This window comes from Simochromis diagramma, unplaced genomic scaffold, assembly GCF_900408965.1.
Source record: "Simochromis diagramma unplaced genomic scaffold, fSimDia1.1 OVJJ01000153.1, whole genome shotgun sequence".
Classification (NCBI taxonomy): domain Eukaryota; kingdom Metazoa; phylum Chordata; class Actinopteri; order Cichliformes; family Cichlidae; genus Simochromis; species Simochromis diagramma.
In genome coordinates, this window is record NW_024387192.1 from 7,186 (window position 1) to 23,614 (window position 16,429).

Genomic DNA, 16,429 nt, shown 5'->3' on the forward strand with positions numbered 1-16,429 from the left:
ACTGTTTGTCATAAACCATCACTAGTATCAAACATTTGTCTTCTCACATGTAAAGATATATTATTTACAATTTTTCAAAACTATTTATAATTTTTTTTTATAATTACAAACCTCCAAGTGCACAAATGTATGAATAAAAGACAATAAATATCAACATATAAAAATATAAATAGTTAAACTAAACTCCTCTCTACCTGCATTCATACACTGCTGGAACTAATTAGAGGTGTTTTTACACCTTAAAATTAATTTGAACACACTGATAGATTAAAATAAGTTTAAAAATTAATGTCTTAAAACTTGACTGAGGTCTTACAGAAACAGACATTTTGTTTTATTTGTTCCTTGTTATGCTTTTTTATATTTTTTAGAAACTTTATTGCTAACTTTACTGAGCATAACTACCCTCACAAACATCGATGACAACTGAAACCACAAACACAATGACGCTGTTAATGTATGTGGCAGCCCTACTTTTTAAAATACTGAATTCAGACAGGGTCAAACCGCTGTGGATATTTATATGAAGAAACATGGTTTACAGTAAAGAATATAATGACCTTTTCCTTCCTATCATAGATATAATTATCAAGTACACTGTTGCTGCTTTGTAAAGAGCCACACGTTGTTGATGAGACACTAAAAGCTGCAGTACAAAATACAGCCAGGTATTTTCTTACACTTATGTGTCCAGCACAAAATCATTAAAGTCTTTGAACTATACAGTAAATACATTTCCATCAAGCATGAAAAAAGTAACCTGACTGTACCCGTCTCTCACCCTAAGACAGCTGGAAGAGGGTCAGTTGGAAGTCTTTTTCACACAGAACACACACCAAGAATATCTGAGCAACCAAATCAAATAAATTTCACTTTGATCTGCAAACAAACTAAAGTGATTTTCATGCTTCCTTTAATAGGCAGTGGGACAGTAACCTTTAACGTTTAAATGGATCCAGCTTAAAGTTTAGAGCTCGCCTGAGAAAGCAACACTGAGAGAGCACTAGTAATTTGTAGTGTCACACGAATGCTCTAGCAACATTATACATATATTATAAATAGGATGAAGAGGAAAAACACCTCACCTTGAGTATTTCTATAGGAGAATGTAATGAGCACTGAAGTAAAGATGAAAAAGTCATGAGGCTCAAACTGACAGAAACTGACTCATGATGAATCCGGGCATTTTGTAAAAGTGAATTTCCAAAATTCATTAAAAGGTTTCTGTGCATATAAACTAACATCAGGAAATTTCAAAATTTATGGAAACAAAAAACCTAAATTTTTAAATTGTTAATAGTTTAAAAAACTAATAATGTAACAAATTTGAAACAATAACAATGATTCAACTCCAAAAACAGTGGTGTATCCAACAAAATGCTCCACCCTAAACTGAGCCAAAGCAGCAACCAACATTTTGCTTTAAAATCATCAAAATATTCTCAGTTTGAACTCCCAGTTAAATTGTTTTAAAGCAGTGATGCGCTGTAATTCTAACAAATAATACATCAAACAACATCAAAAATGTACTTACAGAATAACCCCGTCATACAGAGCAAAGTGTGCCCCATCATCACTGCACTCTGATCCACTCTGATGTGATGCAGATGATCACAAAGTGTTTTCTATGAATAATAAATGCAGAAAAAGAAGCTGAACTTAAACCAGATAAAGTCAGTTTTTCTCTGACTTTTTTTTTCTGTCTGTCACCTCTCTGTGCTTCCTTCGCTTTTACACCTACCTCAAACAGTTTCCTGTAGCTTTGACCACAGCAGTTGTTTGACATGTTTACATTTCCTGTCCATGGCAAACACATATAGGTTTCTTTCACATGTTGTGTTTCACATGTCTTTCTCTATAATATACAAATGTGTATTTTGTTCCAAGTCAGGAAGTCAGTTCATAGTTTTTGCCTTTTACTTCTTTGAAAACTCTCACGGCATTTTTAAGTGTCCTGTGAAACAAATTTAATCTGCAATGTTCCTCTTCTGTCAGGTCTCTGGGAACTTGGAGTCATCTTATCAGCCAGTAATTTTATATATCCACAGATATTCATAGTGCCATCTATAAATCTTAAAAAAAAATGTATATGTACTGGTTGACATAACATTACTACCTTGGGGACTCTGCACACACAGCAAGACCTAGTCCTGTTCTGGACTCCATCTGAACACATTTATCTTGGTCTGATTTGACAAACGTGGTGTCCCAGCATTCATCAAGCCAAATCTTTTTTTTTTTTTTTTTAGAACAGTTTAGTTTTGCAGTTATATGTGTTGTTCTTAAGCAGCGTCCTTTATGCTGTTTGAGCCGCAACTCAATTTTATTTATTTCTTTTTTTCAAAGTAACTGTCGGTCTGATCTCTCTCTCTCTCTCTCTCTCTCTCTCTCTCTCTCTCTCTCCCTGAACTCACATTTATTCTGTCTTTTCATTTATTTATTTATTTTAATGTCCAGTGGATAATGGAAATCACGGGTGCATTTTTATTGTTGTTTACTTCTAACTTGTAAATATCAAAGTTTTGTAGAGTTTATAGCTTTGTAGTCTTTGCTTTTGATTGATTATAACAAGAAATATGTTAAGATGTTTCCCCCAGTTCGATTAAAGATTATCATGCAGCACTGAAGTGAAAAAGCTCGCTCAGCCTCAGACTAGATCTGTGAATGTTCTCACTTTGTGCTGGAAATATGTTTTAAATTTGGCTGTGACCCCAAACACAGGAAATGGCTCACTGTGTGGCTGAACTGTAGCTAAAGCTTAACACGAAATCTAAAGACAACATTTATATTCACAGTTACTTTTTTTTATCTGACGGCATATCAAGGTAACATTAAGTACTAACACATTTGATCTGGAAACAATTCTTTGTCTTACTTGGACATCAACATACAGATTAGACCTGAGCATCTGACTAAATGTCAAAAATCAGGAAAGAAAATCCAAATAGATGATGTGAAAAACTTATTTAAAAGCTGCAATTAAAAAACAACAACAACATAAAAAGGTTTGTTTCAAAAGCTACATGTTGTGGATCAAGTTTATGCAACTCTACCATGTAGAAATTTAAAGTATGTATTTCTAGTATTTAATTTACAAATGTTTTGAATTACATCCTTCTTTAAACCAAAGACTGATATTGATTACTTCCATTAAACCGAAGTCCAGCCCTCTGTCCAAACTATTTAAGTATGTGTAGAACACCACATCAGAAGATGCTGTGATGTATTACCTGACTTATGGTGATGACCAAAAGTCTTGTTCTGTAGCCTTGTTGAGAGATATATGAGCATTTACAGCATGTCCACGCAGAGACCCTTGAGGTCAGCTGCTTTTCGGTGTGAAAAACAAGCTTTTCACAGTTTCTCTTGATGCCCACACAGTTTTTTTCTGTCGATTTTTGATCTGTTTTCACAGAATATTATGCATACTTAAATGTAGCAGTGATAATTATTACAATTATTTTACTACACATAAATCATATAAAAATTTACCATCCACACAGGGATCAAAGTGAAACTTCCATTGTTCTTTTTGCATCTTTTGTCAACTCTCGTCAACTCATTCTTGTTTGCTGCACGCTGCTCTATGATCTTTAAAACAGACCACTTTGGGCTGAGACCACAAGCTGCATTTCCTGTTTTCTCAGTAGCCTGACTCGAAACCATGGTGTTTTTCAGTAGATTAAAAATAACAGTTTTACACACATGAAGGCATTGGAGCCTGCTGAGAAGAACAAAGACGTTTCCAGTTTGGTCTTTTAATACTGCTTGATATTGCTTCTCATCATTGTAGTTTTTTGTAGATCTGAATTTAATATATTTTTGTTTCATTGTTTAAAAAAAGTTTTGCGTTAATGAAAAAGTCTACAGTATTCTTGATTTGCAGTTTATATTGAGAGATTTATACAACAACACAAACAGAGGTCAATACAGTCTGCTCTGGTACTCAACAGCTCCAAAGTTCTTCATGTCAACAGCTGAGGTTGTTGATTTTGACCATACACTATGTACTTCACACATGATTGCAGTGCTGCAAATATAGTGCTGCACAGTAGAAAAGGCAGAAAGAAGGCTGCAAAGGGACAAGAGTCACACACACACAAACTCTTCACAATCCATTGACAATTCAATCATTCAATTAATTTCAAAATACTTTACTTCATTAATGAATTAAACTTTTACTGAGACAAATAGGACATACAGTAAGCTATGACTCAATGCCCCACAACTGGATCCTGGAATGCCTAGACCTGTACAAGATCAACAGGACCCCAAGAGCCTTCATCAGGTACTAAATAGCTCAATAATAGGGATATGGTATACAACACTAGAGGCCAGCCTCAAGCTCCTAGCACAAGTCACCATCAAGTGCGGGATCTAGCAAGGAGATGCTCTGTCCCCACTACTGTTCTGCATAGGTTTTAAGCCCCTCAGTGAGATCATTGACAAGACTGGCTACGGATACCAACTACGGAATGGAGCAGTTGTCAGCCACCTCCTGTACATGGATGACATCATGCCGCATGCCAAGAGTGAATGAGACACTGACTCACTGAGCCATACGACCAGGATATACAGCAATGACATCGGAATGTCGCTCAGACTGGAGAAATGTAGTTGGATGACAACAAAGAGAGGGAAAGTAGTTAGAACTGAGGGGATCGAACTACCAGAGGCAACACTGCAGACATAGAGAGGACAGCTACAAGTACCTGGGGATCCCACAGGCAAATGGGAACCACGCAGAGGCCGCTAGGAAAGCTGCAACAACCAAGTACCTGGAGAGGGTCAGGCAAGTCCTGAGGAGTCAGCTGAATGGTAAGAACAAGATCCGGGCTATCAACACATACGCCCTGCCTGTGATCAGGTACCCTGCTGGGATAATAAGTTGGCCAAAGAAGGCGATAGAAGCCACTGACATCAAGACCAGGAATCTCCTGACCATGCATGGAGGGTTTCACCCCAAGTCCAGCACCCTGAGGCTGCATGCTCAGTGGAAGGAAGGAGGCCGGGGACTGGTGAGCGTCAGCACCATGGTTCAGGATGAGACAAGGAACAGGGTGCAAGATGCTAGCAGGCAGAGTATACATGGAACGCCCTGTATGCCCTGCCTGCCACACCAAGTGACCGGCATGGTATAAAGAAACATCTGTGCCGAATACGGCCTGGAAGTCCCAAGGTCAAAATGGAATGGTAAATGGTAAATGGCCTGTATTTGTATAGTGCTTTTAGTAGAAGACCCCATCTAGGGTGGAGGAGAATGACCGAGCTTAGATCCTGTCGGACTTCCAGATACAGACGGACAAAATGGTGATGGCTAACCAACCGGATATAATGGTGGTAGACAAACAGAAGAAGACAGCCGTAGTGATAGATGTAGCAGTTCTGAATGACAGCAACATCAGGAAGAAGGAACACGAGAAGCTTAAGAAGTACCCAGGGCTCAGAGAAGAGCTGGAGAAGATGTGGAGGGTGAAGGTAATGGTGGTCCCAGTGGCAATCAGAGCACTAGGTCCAGTGACTCCCAAGCCTTGAGTTGCTCCAGCAGATCCCAGGAACAACATCGGAGATCAGAAGAGTGCAGTCCTAGGTACAGCTAAGATACTGTGCAGGACCCTCAAGCTCCCAGGCCTCTGATAGAGGACCTGAGCTTGAAATATAGACCACCCGCAGAGGCGAGCGGGGAATAAGATATATAGATATAGATATTTATGTATGTGTGTGTGTGTGTGTGTGTTCTTCCTTGATGTTGCTGTCATTTGGTATTGCTATCCTTCTATCACTATGGCCATCTTTCTCTGCTTGTCCACCACCACAGGATGTTAGCACCATCATTCTCAACCACCCAAAGTGTTATGCTTTATTTACAGTGGTAACGGTGAACAACAATAGTGACAAAACAATGATGACATTCCTCACACTGTGGCCCCTGTGGCGATTCTCTCCGAATTCCACACAGTGCAAATGTCTGTGGCATGAATCGTAATAAAACACACATAAAACACATGTCAGTCAAACTGGAAAGCAATACACACACAAAACTTTGACAAGCTAAGTGGGGCTGTACTGACGAAAGATCCAACACTGGAGCTCAGCCACAAGGTTAAGTTGAGAGGCTCCTGACGAAGGCAATCACCTACAACTGGCGATGGCTAATGAGCCAGAGGTATGGCCGGCTTCAGCAGGGAACTCCTCTTGGCCTGACAGTGCTTGTAAACTGGCCTTCAGAATTCAAACACACACACACACACGCCCACACACACGCACACACACACACGTACAAAAACCAATACATACAAACAGGGAAACAGAGGACCGGGAGAGGAGCCAAGACAAAACACATGACAGCAGAGCATGGGCACACACAGGCAGGGTGATCTGAGAGGACTGCCAGCCCAAGTAAAAACACAAAAAAACACATGAGCCCTAGGTCCCCAGGCCCATGACACTAGGGGGTGTCTCCCATTTTGACCTCAGGACTTCCAGGTCAGCACAGATGTTTCTGTATACCAGGGGTCACCAACACGGTGCCCGGGGGCACCAGGTCGCCCGCAAGGGCCACATGAGTCGCCCACGGGCCTATTCTAAAAATACCTCACCATAACAACTTACCAGTAAGCTGCATCTATTTTTATTTTTTCTTGCTATTTTTTTCTAATCACAATTGCATTGTTGTCAAGTTGTTAGAGATAATATATAAAAAAATGTTTATTATTAAATACTAGATCAGTGCTAGCTGGTCTCCACGGAAACAGTTGCCGTGAAGACCAGCAAAGTTGAGGAGATGAGGAAAACATGGTGGAAAAAAGAAAGAAAACATATCATCTTCACAGTGAATGGGAGGAAGAGTTCTTTTTTACCACTGTGAAAGATTCATGTGTGTGTCTCATTTGCAGGGTGACTGTGGCAACAGCAACGCGGCACAACGTGGAGAGACATTTCCAAACGTGTCACACAAGCTACCATGCTAACTACCCAAAGGGCAGCACACTGCGAGCAGAAAAGGCCCGTGAGTTAAAGCCAGGTTTGAGCAAACAGCAGTCTTTTTTCACGAGACCGGTGAAAAACTCTCAAAAAGCAACCGAAGCCTCATTTAGAGCTACACATTTCATGATTAAGAAAAAGAAGGTATTTTTAGACGGGGAGGTTTTCAAAGAAGCAATGATGATAATTGCAAAAACTGTGATTAAAGACGAGAAACATGGAAACGATGTAATCTCCACTCTCTCTCATGTCCAGCTGGGGGCAACTACAATTGTTAGAAGAGTGTCGGCTATGTCCAGGAACTTGGCCAATCAGTTGGATCAGGATCTGGCAAAGTGCAGTTGGTTTAGCATCCAGTGTGACGAGTCCGTGGACAGAAGCAGTACAGCAAAGCTGATGGTCTTTATCCGGATGGTATTTGATGGTCTCTCCACAAAAGGAGAACTTCTGACACTACTGCCGCTAAAGACAACTATGAAGGGAGTTGACATCTATAACGCGGTGAAGGAGTTTTTCGCGAAGAAAAAGGTACCGTTGGAAAAGCTGGTATCAGTGACTACCGACGGGGCTCCTGCTATGATTGGCCCACATACAGGATTCATCGCTCACTGTAAAGGTGACACAGAGTTCCCAAACTTCATGCATTACCATCATCATTCACCAGCAGGCATTATGCGCAAAGGTGATCGGCTTCGAGCACATCATGACTCCCGTCGTGAAGATCATAAACAGCATCCGCTCCAGAGCTAAACAGCACAGAACATTCAAGGTGCTCTTGGAGGAGCTGTCAGCTGAATATGGTGACCTGCTACTACATACGGAAATCCGATGGCTCAGCAGGGGACGGATTTTGCTTCGTTTTTTGTCACTTTTGGGTGAAATCAAGGAGTTCATGCAATCCAAAGGGGAAGACACATCTCTGCTGGAGGACACTGAGTGGACACTTGACCTTGCATTTTTATTGGACATTACTGGGAAACTGAACCATTTGAACTGTGAGCTGCAAGGCAAAGGTAAGACTGTTGCTGACATGATAAGTGCTTTAAATGGATTTAAAGCCCAGATGAGAATCTTCTCTGTGCATTTACAGAGAAAAAAGGTGCTGCACTTTCCCTCTGTGCAGATGGTGCTGAAAGACAATGCTTCTGCATCTGAGACTTTTGACAAAGTTGCAGAAAAGTACACTCAAGTCATAAACCGACTTGGTCAAGAGTTTGAGAACAGGTTTTGTGACCTTGATCAGCTTGAGCCATGTGTCTCATACGTTTCCAATTCTTTCATGAATGTGGACACAACATGCATTGCTGAGCAACTAAGTTCAATGTTCAGCTTGGATGCTGGACAGGTGGAAATCGAAATTGTAACATTGCAAAATGACATCCACCTCAAAGCCTATCAGGGTTCACCAAACTTTTGGTGCCTTGTTGACACAGCAAAGTACAGTGGTGTATGCACAGCAGCTATGAAGGTTGCCAGCCTGTTTGGTTCAACCTATCTTTGTGAATCAGCCTTTGCTGACATGAACTTCATCAAGAACAAACACAGAACACGCCTCTCTGATGCACATCTGCAAGACTTAGAGTTGCAGTGTCAAGTTATACCCCAGATTACAACACACTGGTGAACAGCATGCAATGCCAGGTTTCCCACTAACAGACAAAGAAAGCCATATTAGATGTTCTCAGTGGCAGGCTTGCTTCTTGTGTTTTCTTGTTACCTTCTGTTGTTTCAGGTCAGGTGACATATTTTATCAGCTCATAATTATCTTTTATTATTATTTATTTTTAGTGTTTTATGTTATTTGTGCAGTGTCCTATGGGTCACCATGAAGCTGAAATATCTTATCTTGAGTCATCTTATCAGCCAATGTTTGTGAACATACACAGACATTTATTGTGCGATACATGAATGCTGTCTTCCCAAAATGTGTTGTTCTCAGTTTCTGGTCACCACACTCACTCACTCTCCAGGATTATGCACAGACAATGATCTCAAAATATTTATTTTGGTTTCATCTGCTTCCAATATCATATTAAATATCACTCTTACACAGTGTTGGGAAGGTTACTTTTAAAATGTATTCCACTACAGATTACAGAATACATGCCCCAAAATGTATTTTGTAACGTTACTCAATGACAGTAACGTATTCTGAATACTTTGGATTACTTAATATATTATCATGCTTTTTACAATTACTAGGTTACTCGCCATACCAATAGCAACTAGATTTTTAAATCTTAATATAAAATGAGTAACAGTAGGGTGGACATTAGGTAAGGCAGCACTTTTAGCAGCGATCTCATATATAAAACGATTCCGCACGTATATAAAACAGCTCTGCGGCTCCGAACCATAGTAAAGGGACCTCTGGCTAATACGTTGGGTTCTGTGTTGGGCTCGTAGCCAAAAAATAGCTTTACTTTGTTGTCTGGGTCAACTTTGCTAGCGAGAGACAGAGAGAGGCGTTGAAACGCTGCTCCAACGGAACTTATTGTTACAGAGGAAAACATGAACACAGTGTATAGTCGAGTCTTAATAGCTTACTTACAACTGGGCTTGTCAGGCACTCTTCTTGGCTGTAGTGGTTATTATTATATTTACATGCTTCCAGCTCCCATTTCTGGTCTGTGACAACTTGTACTTTTCGACTCTCCCTTTCCTCCCTCCTCGTGCTCACAGACACTTAATGGGTGTGGACGTCCATTCTCCCTGCAGCACGGACTACACTGCCCATGAGGCTACATTATTTAGGACTATGCCTGTAACACTCTTGCCTTCATATTAGATCATTTTTTGAATAATAATTTTTTAAAATATTTCTTCACGTCACTATGCAGGCCGCAGTAGAGGTGACATCGGGCGCGAGATTGAGACACAGACATTAGAGCCAACACTGCTCATACAAAGGTGCCAGTGTTCACATTTTGAACAGACAAGAATGATGGTTTAAAAGAGGAGTGAAAGAGGCCATCTATGTCTACTGTGGATGACCATCACTGACCACAGGTGATGGATAATGGCATCAGCTGTCAGTCACCTACAATGCAGTTTTGAGATCTCTTCCCAGGTACATCAACCCGAACTAGTATCTTTCCTCAGGTGACCTCAGTAGGTCACATGACGGGGTAAGGCAAGCTCTCACAGTGATCTCACCCCAAATATCAGGTGAAAATTTCTGAATAAGCCAGAAATGGGAAATTCTGAGTTACCAGTCAAAATGGTTTTTTTTTGTGGAACTCAACTCACATTTACTGCTTGGAAACTCTGAGCAGACACACGTACTGTGAGTTAGTAATCCAAGATGGCAGCACTGAACTTTGAACAACAGTCAAACTGTAAACTTTTATTTGTGCTGCCACTCTTTTGTAGTTTTGACTCACTAAATAAGCCAGACACAGAGCACTGATTAGGTTTGATTCATGAATGTGTTTTTTGAAGTACAAAAAGCTCCATAATGACCCACACCGTTTTTTACAGCTTGGCTCATGTGATGACTCACGTGATTAATTGTGGGTCTTTGACCCACTTAAAGTAAAACCCTCACTGAGGTTAAAATACCTGAGACTCTTTACTGTTTGCTTTTAGAAGTCAAAGAGCCTCTTAGATGAGAGGTGACACGTCTTCAAGAAATGTAAAGAAGTTTAGTCACTTTCCTTCCAAACCTCTTAGACCACCATGAGCTGAATGACTGAGAACCTACACAGACATTAAACCAGAAATAGAAAGGTGGCACATAGATACAGTAGTTCATACTGTTGCCTCACAGGAAGAAAGTTTCCTGTTAGAATCCACCAGCTGGACTGTTTGTGTGAAGTTTGCATCTTCTCCCTCCACCTGTCTGGTTTCTCTCCAAAGTCATATATTATTATGTTAACTGGTGATTCAGGTGATTGCCTGCAGGTGTGAATGTGAACATGAATGGTTGTTTGTCTCTCCATAACCTGTCTAGGTGGACCTCATCTGTCACACTATGAAAGCTACTATAGGCTCCGCCCACATTGGAGTGCAAAAGGACAACACAGCAGTGAATGCTTTAAGGTGTGGTAACTTTGTGATTGGCTAATCCCCTCCATATGAGAATAAGGTGTACCTCAGTTTCTCACTTCTCATTCTCAATATACAGTCTATAATATTAGTAATAGTTAAAGCCTGCAAACACAGCATCTATCCTTATTCTGTCAAACACTTTCTTACAAAGATAACCTTTGATTAAGGTTTGTTGCAGTATCATCTACACACACTCACAAACATGTTGATATCCAAGTGTTTTAGATTGTTTAACAGCAGGTGTGTTTCTCCATCCCTCCACTTTTCTGTGGGAAAGGTAAAATACATTAAGATGTTGCTTCATGTTTTTATGTTATTTGCAGTTTATATGTAAACATAAGTGCAAAAGTTTCAGTACTTATCAATATGTTATGAGGCTTGAAGACAGGAAGTCTCTGTGATACTGCAGAGTCCAGCAGACAGTTTGGAGTCAAACACTGACGTCATCATCACAGGTGTAGGAACCATTTCTGTAACAGCAGCCAAACAGACACATTAGTATCAGTAGGTTTAGATGATTTACTGGCTCCTCTGCTGGTTACAAAGCAGTGATTATACTTTGGAGTTTTGTGTTATACTGTGAGGAACTGGCCTGTTTGGAAGTTGCAGTAAGAAGAAAAACATGTCTGTATATGATGTTGTGGACAGAGAGAGTGATGGATGATTTTATTTATCTCAGAGATAAATGAACATTTACAGCACATCCATGCAGAGACTCTTAAAGACATGAGCGTGAGAAACAAGCTTTTCACCATTTCTCTTGATGCCCACATGCTTTATTCATTTTTTAGTCCAGCATGTGTCATCACCACAATAAAGCTACTTTTAACGTCTTTTCACACATTGTCATACCTGCACATTTCACATCTGTGCTGTGTTGACTTTAAAGAAGACAAACGTTAGACTTCAGGCTGAAACCACAGGCTGCATTTCCTCTTTTCTTGGAGGCCCAGACAGAAATTTTGTGGTCTCTGATTTTCTGCAGATAAAAATAAACCAACAACAGTCTTTTCCACACATGAAGTCATCACAGTCTGCTCAGAGAAACCAAAGACAACGGGAGGGGGTGGGACGTGCACCACTAGACTCATATGTACTATCACTATACAGGTTTAGGCATCGGCCAATTAATAGTACTCCTGAGAACTTCCTTAATCCACCCCAACCCAAACCCCTGAATTCAGTTTAAATGAACTCAGAATTTCAGCTTTCAGCAAATGTGAGAAACTTAAAGCATATTTTAACACAGTCCCAACAGTGGTGGTCTCACAGGGGCTTCATCGAGCTCTCCATCTGTGGAGGGTACTCGACCATCCTGGAGGAGGGCCAAGGGATGGGTCCCGTGACTGCCAGTTAGTCCTCACAGATGACTCCCCAACAGCTTGGTGTACAGTCCATGAAGGCTCTCAGCTCAACAGCTGTTAGATCACTCATTGGGTGTCTCACACATAAATGCTGGAGCTTCAAGCTGTCATCCTGGCACTCAAGCAAGTTCTGTCGTGTCTGCAGGGGCACCATGTCATCGTCAGAACAGACAGGGCAGAAGACAACCTTTTTCTTTTTATCCAGGGAGTCAACATTTTTCCATCTGTTCATCTCCCTGCAGAACAATGTCCCTCCCCTTGCATGTGACAACCTGGCAAATGCTTTTCCCTTCCCTCTATATTTCCTCCTCCATTCATTCCTTTGCCAGGTCCAGACCGAGGAGGTGAGGTTGATCCTGGTGGCCCCACTTTGGCCCCACATGGCCTGGTTTCCAGCTGTCCAACTACTCCTGGCCAGGACTCCCTTTTCTCAAGGTCCTCCTGTCCCAGGTGAAGGGGGTCACCGTTCCATCTTTTCCCAGTAGGACCCAGTAGCGCTAGGGGTGTTTTTTGCCGGAAACCGAAAAGAACATAAATGGCAAAATAAATGACAACTGGCCAGCTTACTTGATACAGTCTGACGTACAGATTCCAGGGAAGTTAGAAGCCAGACTTAAGAGGCACAGAGGGAGACTGAGAGGTGAGGTGCTGGGACGTGAATTGAATCTCTGTATAGACTCGGAGAAGATGATCTCCACAAGCTCCGGTAGGTGGGTGAGCAGTTACACAGACACCCCTGAAAAGGACAATACTCCGACACGAAACAACCGTTATGCAGCTCCTTAAGAACACTTCTGATGAAAGCGTCTGACGAGTAGCAAGTGTGCCAGGGGCTCAGTGAATTGCCGCCCCGCCTACCTGCAGTGATGGGAATAACGGTGTTACAAGTAATGGTGTTACTGTTGTGATATTTTGATACCATGGTAGCATTTACAGGATATTGTTTTATAGTGATATTATACAGGAAAACTGTTACTCAATAAGGCTCATTTACTAGTTGTTTTTCTCTTTCTCTGTGACCCAAGAATTAATGTGTAAGAATCACAGGATGGTACCTCAAGGTCGAAAACACCACAGAGATCACTTCCTTACTCCCATCTTCCCTTCTTTATCTCCTAGAAAAGAGCTTGTTAAAGGCCAGGTGGTTTGTTTCAGAATTCACTAATGAAAGAACTGTGTATTTTGCTGGGATGATCATAAATTGTAGCTGAACTGATAAACTACACAAAGGATACTTTGCTCAGAAGGCAGGAAGACGTTTCCTTATTTGGTCTGTATTGGTTTGAACTGGGAAAGCTGACACACGAACCTTTTTTTCTCTATATAAACTGCTGTGTACCAAATAAACCTTTGAGTTGATTCTGGGAAAGCAATCTGAACAGTCTCTGTATCACTTTGTTCTCCTAACTGCTCCCGATATCGTAACTAACCCAGCTGAACGGCATACCTGAGTGTTACTTTGAATAATTAGGAATCTTATAAGGAAAGGACAGAACTCTGCTTATCGGTGCTCGTGCCTTGGAGGGAACCGGGGACGGAAATTTCCTTCAATTTGGCGTCAGAAGTGGGATCCGCTGACAGAAGGTAAATATGCGTCTTTCATATTTATATAAGACCGTATTATACCTCTCTCAGTGATCGATCCATAAAAAAACGGGACACGCCGACGAAGTTTCACTTAGTGATCCAGAGAGATACACTGACGACTTCCTCAGTCCCCGAATAAAGTAAATTAACCCTTGTGTGGTGTTGGTGGAACCGCTAGAGTTGTGGCTTTCCAAATTAACACTATCAAACAATTTTATGTTAAATTACTATGAATTAATGTGCTTCTCGTTTTTCTTTTATATAAAATGTTATAAATAAATCAGTTATAATCAAGTGGAAAGACACAACACATTTACACGTGAAAGAATAATTAATTGTTTAATTTTTCTTTAAAATAAAATAAATAAATAAAATAAAATAAAATAAAATAAAATAAAAAAAATAAATAAATAAAAAAACGAAAGAAAAGAAAACTGAACACGGGTCTCACAGACCCGATTACCATACAAGGGTTAAAAGCAGTAAATTAAAAGCAGAAAGACACAGGGAGTTGCCTGTTGTTTTGCGAGAAGTTGCTCGTTAAGCGAGAAGTTGCTCGTTAAGTGAGAGTTGCTCACCCAAATAAAAATTGCTAGCAATAAATTTAAAGTAACCTCAGCTGTGCCGCAGCGAAATACTAACATAAATCCTTCAAAGCGTGTAAACCCCTCTGGAAATCACTGAACATGGGTCAGAATAATTCAAAGACTACAGACAGGTCCGATAAAAAATCAAAATTACCTGTAAAACCAAAAAAAATTAAATTTAAAGTCTCAAACAACAGCTCAGTACGACTCCCATTTCCAGTTACGTGTAACCCACGTCCGCGAATCGGCGAAGACTTCCATGATTACGTATCCAGAACATGCGGAAGTGCTTATGTGACTGACTTTGTTTACAACTTACGGACTGTAAGTTCAATGCATTCTAATTTATTTCTAGAGCCTTATCCCGAACGATTATCGCCAGAAAACAGGCCAGTAGAAATGTTGAATATCATTTGTGATAAGAAAAGTAGTCTGCTTAAAAAGTCCTGTAGAAAATATATGATAGAATGCCGCGACGTGATGCATCAAATGTTACCGCTATGGACAAAAGGACCGGAACCAGGTGTAGATACTTTTACATCAAATAAAACTAGTGCAGGCTCCAGCATAGAAAATAAATCTACCGCGGGAAAAGCTAGTCTTGCATGCTCAGCCGTTCAGCCTACAGCCCCACCGCCTTACGAAGATGAGACCGAATTAATAGTTGCTGCAGCAGCCGCATGCAAACAACGTCAGCGCTTTGATCCAACCAGCTTAAAAGACAGTGACAAAAAACCTGAATCACATGCAACGGGTCTCAGCCACCTAATTGAACAAGATCAGGAAAAACAATATATACGCCGCGAGGAAGAATTAGCAGAACATAGAAAGAGAGAAAAACTTTTGAAAGAAGAATGTGAGGAACTTATGAAAAACAATCTAGATGACTATGAAGAAAAACTTTTGCATCAGGCAGTGTCCACAATAGACACCCACATGAAACGCCACGATATCGTAGCTAGAGGTTTAGAGGTAGCTAAAGAAATACCTGTTACCCGAACTTTAATAAAGACTTATCTAAAAGGAAAAAAGGAAAAACAAAGCCAGAATGACAAAGGTCCTTACGCCAACACTCGCGGTAATAAACAAACAGACCCAAAATCTAGTGACGTCAATGACACTTACCCCTTTATGATAATAGGAGATCAGTGTTGTATTCAGCCCCCTAAAATCTCAGAATTAGTGGCAACTATTAAAGAGCTTCCCGATCCTCTTAAAAATCCTACAGCCTTTGTCTCTGCACTACAGAGAAGTACCAGATATCACCATTTGGGTGGTCCGGATTACAGGTACATATTGTGTCAATGCATTCCTGGAGTAACCGAGTCACAACTCATAAGAGAGATAGGTGAATTAGACCCAAAGCATGATAAAGCATCCACAACTGCAGAGTTTTTGTGGGTAAATAATGATGAAGTCGCCGATTTCTTTAAGAATCTAAAGAAATTCCTGCTAACAATGTCCAGAGACAAAATTGACTTAAATGCAGTAACTATGTGTAAACAGAAGCCTGATGAATCTATCCTAGTATTCATAAAACGCTTTATGCACTGTTGGACTAATGAGGCATGCATGCCAGAGGATGGTAATGATCAGATTTTCATCACCACCTTTTTGAACAATATCCACCCTGAATGCTCACAGTTGCTAAAAGTGACAGCTACTGATAATCTCTACGAACTGAGTAAAGATGCTTTCTTAAAGCTTGTACAACTGAAGGCCGGTGCAGACCTTTTTCCTACTACCACAAAAGCTAAAAGTGTTAAGATGATGTTGAATTTTGATGTTCAAGGCTCAGAGGAAAGTGAGAAATTAATGTATGCAGGATTACCCGCTCCAGCACAGCAAGGAAGTTTC

The 16,429-nt window shown here is 40.6% G+C and overlaps 1 long non-coding RNA gene across 1 annotated transcript; it reads right to left on the reverse strand.

Annotated features, from left to right (window-relative positions):
* Nucleotides 1–5,731: 5,731 nt before the first annotated feature.
* On the reverse strand, nt 5,732–14,263 carry LOC120745205. Its single transcript, XR_005698588.1, has 3 exons — nt 14,061–14,263; nt 8,183–8,185; nt 5,732–5,742 (listed from the first exon to the last, which is right to left on the reverse strand). It is a non-coding gene; the product is annotated as an uncharacterized LOC120745205 (long non-coding RNA).
* Nucleotides 14,264–16,429: the final 2,166 nt, after the last annotated feature.